At 48.1% G+C, this 5086-nt stretch overlaps 1 long non-coding RNA gene and 1 other non-coding gene across 3 annotated transcripts; both read right to left on the bottom strand.

Annotated features, from left to right (window-relative positions):
- Positions 1-2120: 2120 nt before the first annotated feature.
- On the bottom strand, positions 2121-4189 carry LOC122112174. Of its 2 annotated transcripts, XR_006148117.1 has the most exons (3): positions 4114-4189; positions 2621-2650; positions 2121-2347 (listed from the first exon to the last, which is right to left on the bottom strand). It is a non-coding gene; the product is annotated as an uncharacterized LOC122112174 (long non-coding RNA). The 2 variants fall into 2 exon arrangements; XR_006148116.1 differs by lacking the exon at positions 4114-4189 and having other exon boundaries at positions 2621-3082.
- On the bottom strand, positions 2497-2570 carry LOC122112252. Its single transcript, XR_006148147.1, has one exon. It is a non-coding gene; the product is annotated as a small nucleolar RNA SNORD93 (small nucleolar RNA).
- Positions 4190-5086: the final 897 nt, after the last annotated feature.

Genomic DNA, 5086 nt, shown 5'->3' with positions numbered 1-5086 from the left:
CAGAGTCGAGTTAGCCAGAGAATGAGTCTAATGGCTTGGTTTACTTTTCTGCTCTCTTCTTGCTGGGCTTTTAATTTTCCCATCTAATTATTTATTGTGGTTGTGTTGTATATCTTTATATAAAACATGCCAGGTCATTTGGAGAATGTGGTTAGTTATAAGGGGTAAGAACCTTTCCTGTGTGCTGGAATCATTTATGTAACAACACTCAAAATGACAAGCATTTGCTGTTCTTAATAAAAGTCAAATATTCCAGTATAAAATAGATGTATTTCCAAGGGGTTTGAAACCTAAAGTAGTACAGGCATAAATATGGTTTCCTCAGTTTGTATAAAATCCTTCAGCCATTGACCCATATACAGTGAAATTATCCCTTATAACACATCAGTGGAAACAGCCAACCACCTTACATCACACAATGTATAAGCAACTGTAAACACACAGGACTTAATAGTCAGCAAATATTTACTAAAATATCTAATAAAATACTTTAGGTTTCAAACCCCTTAGAAATACACCAGTTTTATACTGGAATATTTGATTTTCTTAGTACCTTTTACTTACTAAGAACAGCAAATACTTGTCATTTTGAGTGTTGATATATAAATGATTCAAGCACACAGGAAAGGTTCTTAGTAAGGTACTGGGGTTTGAGCTTAGGGCCTCACATGCAACTTGCTTGGCTAGCATTCTACCATTTGACCCATGCCTCCAGCCTGGCCTTTTTATTAAGGGTCTTCTCTGCCTGGGCTGGCTTTGAACAATGATTCTCCAGGTTCCAGCCTTCTGAGCCATCATGCCTGGCTAAGATTTGCTCCTAAAACCTAGCTACTTGCACTCAGTGATAAGGGACCCTCTGCTACCTTAGACCCAGCACGTTAACAAAGCAGGAATGAAAGGGCAAGATTAAACTACCAGGCTTTCTTGGGGGGGGGGGGGGGGGGGGTCTTAAGTCTGGTCAAATGTTTTCAGAAGATAGTAATCCCAAGTGAGAGACTTGTACATGAAGGAAATCTCTTGTGACTGACAGCTTGGGATAAGACTTAATGGTTAATGGTTGAGATTGGAAACCAGCTTTGGCAATGTTTGACATCCTATCTTGACCAGTAGTTGAGCCATATACAGGTATCTTCCATCCCAAGTCAGGGGAACACAAACAGGAATCTAGGCCAGTTTGGACATTAAGTTTGAAACTCTATTCAAAAACTAACAAAAGGGATTAACAGTATAGCTCAATCGGTAGAATCCCTACCAGCAATTATGCTAGCAGTCCAAACCTTAAGATATCTATAGAACCAAATTGGCCAAGGCTCAACTTGATTGGGATCAAGTTTGGCCAGTGAATTTTTTACAATCTGAATGTGCCAATTTTTTTTTTGGGGGGTCCGGTCGTGGGGCCTGAACTCTGGGCCTGGGCGCTGTCCCTCAGCTCTTCAGCTCAAGGCTAGCGCTCTACCACTTGAGCCACAGTGCCACTTCCGGCTTTTTTCTTTTTGCTTATGTGGTGCTGAGGAATCGAACCCAGGGCCTCAGGCATGCAAGGCAAGCTCTCTACTACTGAGCCACCTTCCCAGCCCTGAATGTGCCAATTCTTTTTTGCTGGTTCTGGGCTTGAACAGTTTCACCTTCAATTCAATTAAGGTTGACTGTTAGGATCCATCATGACCATCCCAGGGGACCAGGCGGGAGGAAGGCAGGCACAAGAGAAAGATTATCATAAGGGAGCCATTTGCCATCTGCCCCAATCCAGATGGGTAGCTCTGGGAGGTGAGAGGAAGTGGAAACCATATTATGGGGGAGGTCAGGTCTGGGTGGAGCTGAGGACCAGAGGTGGGGATAATGCAAACAGTCTCTACTACTAAAGCCTTACCTCACTTGCAGTATTTTTGCTGTTTCCTTGGGAGATAAGTCTCCCAGCTTGCTCTGCCTGGGCTGGCCCCAAACTTGTCAGCCTAGTGAGAAGCTAGAATTACAAGCATTGCTTTTAAGGACTTGTACCTACTTCTCAGGTATTTCCTGTGTGCTTGAATCATTTATGTAACATGCACAAAATGACAAGCATCCTGCTCTTAGTAAGTCAGTAATAGCAAATGATATTATTTCAAAGACACCAGAAAGGATGTTTTTAAAAGTATATTTATTGAACTATAAATGTACATTCAGTAAAATTCTGTTAGGACTTGATAAATGCAGTCATTCAAACCCACCAGTCATGTTGCAAATTCATTTAAAAAAAATCCTTTATACTCCCTTGCAATCAACTTGTCCATCAATAAAGGGGTGAAGAAGTCAAATCTGTTTTGGATAACTTGTCTTCAGGATCTTCAATTCTTTTAAGCACCAAGACCTATAAAAGAAATATCACAGCAGGTACTCAGATCTGCAGCTAATAAATCACCCTCTTGGTTGAGGTCTTAACAATTCTCCCCATAATTATGTAAAAAGCAGAACTTAAGGGGTGATGTGACTACATTTAGTAAATTCCTGCTTATCAATTGGCCTCAGGTAAATCCTTTAACCCATCAGTGTGGAAGCAAGTCCAGTCAGATTTGAGTTCTCATCCTTGGCCAACAATTCGACTTCACTATGAGGCAAACTCTTCCATTTGGCTCATACATACCTTATGACCACCAGGACTCTTCCACTGCACCTGGTAAAGAATGTGTCAGAGCTTTAGTTTTTCAAAAGAATGGCTTTTGTTATGGCTGCTAGCTGCCTTCAATAGAACTTTGGTACAAAGCCCTAACCTCCAAATTTCTGGCACTTGGGAGTTTTCTGATTTGCAGCTGAGTAAAATGAAGCAAACTAAGATCCTTATATTCTGAGTTCTATCCATCCAACTTTTCTTTCCTTGTATTAACATCCAACAGTATCAAGTTTAGGAAAGTGAAACATTATACTGGACAGTAAAAACCGAATCATACCTTTTACAGCTCTACATGTAAAAAGCAGCAAGAAACTTGTTTGTCCCGTGGTTGATACCAGGGGTTGAGAGCAGTTAACTGAATCCTTAAATAAACCCTGACTCACTGACATGCCTGGGACTGGCGCTTAGCTCAAGCCTCCCATGTGTCCAAGTTAAACTTACTTGGCTTGATAGGGATCCTAACCCCTAAAGCAGAGTTGTAAAATGAAGACCATTTCCTGAATGGTCCTGTGAAGGGCTATTGGCCAGACACTAAGCTTTTCTGGACAGTCGTTTCCGTGTTCAGCTCACCGGCTGCAGCACTTGATGATTTTCTTATTAACACCGAGGTCCCTCCCAGCCCCCTCCTCATTAGAAGGGAATTTAGCTGAGGAATATATGCCAAGCCCAGGTTTTACACTGTCACTAAGTGGCAGAACAGCCCGACAGCCTCAGGTCTAAATTTAGATTCTCCCCCATTAAAAGAACATACTCCAGTACAGCAATTTGTATGAGTTATAAACACACGCTGATAGCTGTTCAAAAGGCAGATATCGCAAGGCTTAGACTCTCCACGAGACCCGGGCACTCTTGCTACATCTTGGTAGACATAATTAAGGTATCTAGATCTCTATCCAGGTCAGATCCAATGGTTCTGATCCCCCCACCCCCACCCCGGGACAGCACACCAAGACGGGCCATTCACTGGCGGCTCCACGTTGGGAAGAGGCCTGTGCTCTGCCCAAGATGGATCTGGGGTAGAAAGTGATGGGATCCGTCGCCCGCCTGACTTACTATGCCGAACAAGTACCCAAAGTCACCCCCAAGCCTTCTACAAACTCCACGGCGGCGCCAAGTGGGCACTGGCAGGCACTGGTGGTGTCGGGGTGACTGTGGGGGTGAGATACCTCCGCTTTGTCGCTAACTCTACAGTGGCACTGCTCGGATGGGAACTCTGCAAGAAGTCTCAGACCTCTGATCGCACCCACTTCACCCGGATTCTGGGGCCGCCGAGGGCCCCACGAGCGCCAAAGGCCTGGAGGCCACCCAGGGCCCTAGGGTCCCACCCTAGGGGGACCTCACCCAGGGGCTTCGCCAAACTCCCGGCTCCGGGGTCGGGAGGAGGCAGGCGCCTGGGGGGAAGGAGGGGGGCGAGGCCCGAGGCCACGTGGCGGGGGCCCCACAGCCCAAGAGGCAGACCGACTTACCAAAGAGGGCTGCGCGGTCGAAAGGGGAGGGCGCCCGCGAGACCAAGTTTAAAACAGGCCTGGGTCGTCAGCACGGGGGATGGGGGGCAGCCAACCAAAAAGTTGCTGGAGCGTCCCGCCCCGCCCAGCGCCCCGCCCAGCGCCCCGCCCAGCGCCCCGCCCAGCGCCCCGCCCAGCGCCCCGCCCAGCGCCCCGCCCAGCGCCCCGCCCAGCGCCCCGCCCAGCGCCCCGCCCAGCAACTCATCCCTGGGCCCCGTCCAGCACCCAGTCCCTGGGCCCCGCCCAACATCTGGTCCCGGAGCCCTTCCTTCCCCACCCAGCGCGCCCCTCCCCACCCATGGCCCCGCCCAGCATCTCATCCTCCGCGCCCCTCCTCTCTTCCGCAGGCCCTCGGGCGCCCCCTGCCGACCTCCGGTCCCCGGTCCCGGGCCTCCCTCACAGCCTGTGGTCAGCCGACTAGGGGACAACTGCCCGCCCACCTCGCTTAAGGGCTGGGGAAGTTCCTGACTTCTTTCCCCTCTTGCTTCTTAAAGCTCCTCTCTTTCTTCTTGCTCCTTAAAGTCCCCAGCCACATCCCTTTGTGCTTATTGTCGAATATAACATGTGCCTGGAAACCCCAACACTGATGGCTTAGAACAGTGGCTAAGGTCTGTAAATCCCAAAGGGTTCAACCACCAGATTGGGGGAGGGACGCATCTTGAAGACAAGAGGAAGAGTCCTATTGTCTGATGTCTAGGTAGCACTGTGTTCATAGCCTGGGTGTTAGCGATGGAATTGTAGCCCTCTCCAAAGATCCGTTCAAGTGCTGACTTGCAAGTACCCCTGTGGGTGGGATCTTAATCGGAAATAGTTTTTGCGAATGTCATTAAGATGAGATCACTGGCTGAGCCTCCCTGCTGCTGCTCCACTGGTCCCTTAAACAAAGAAATCTGTGTGTGAAGATAAACACACAGAGAGAACATATGTGACAGAC

This window comes from Dipodomys spectabilis, unplaced genomic scaffold (genome assembly GCF_019054845.1).
Source record: "Dipodomys spectabilis isolate Male_0828 unplaced genomic scaffold, ASM1905484v1 ptg000092l, whole genome shotgun sequence".
NCBI classification, from domain to species: Eukaryota; Metazoa; Chordata; class Mammalia; order Rodentia; family Heteromyidae; genus Dipodomys; species Dipodomys spectabilis.
Note: the sequence above shows the minus strand (reverse complement) of the source record. Positions and strands in the feature narration are given on the sequence as shown.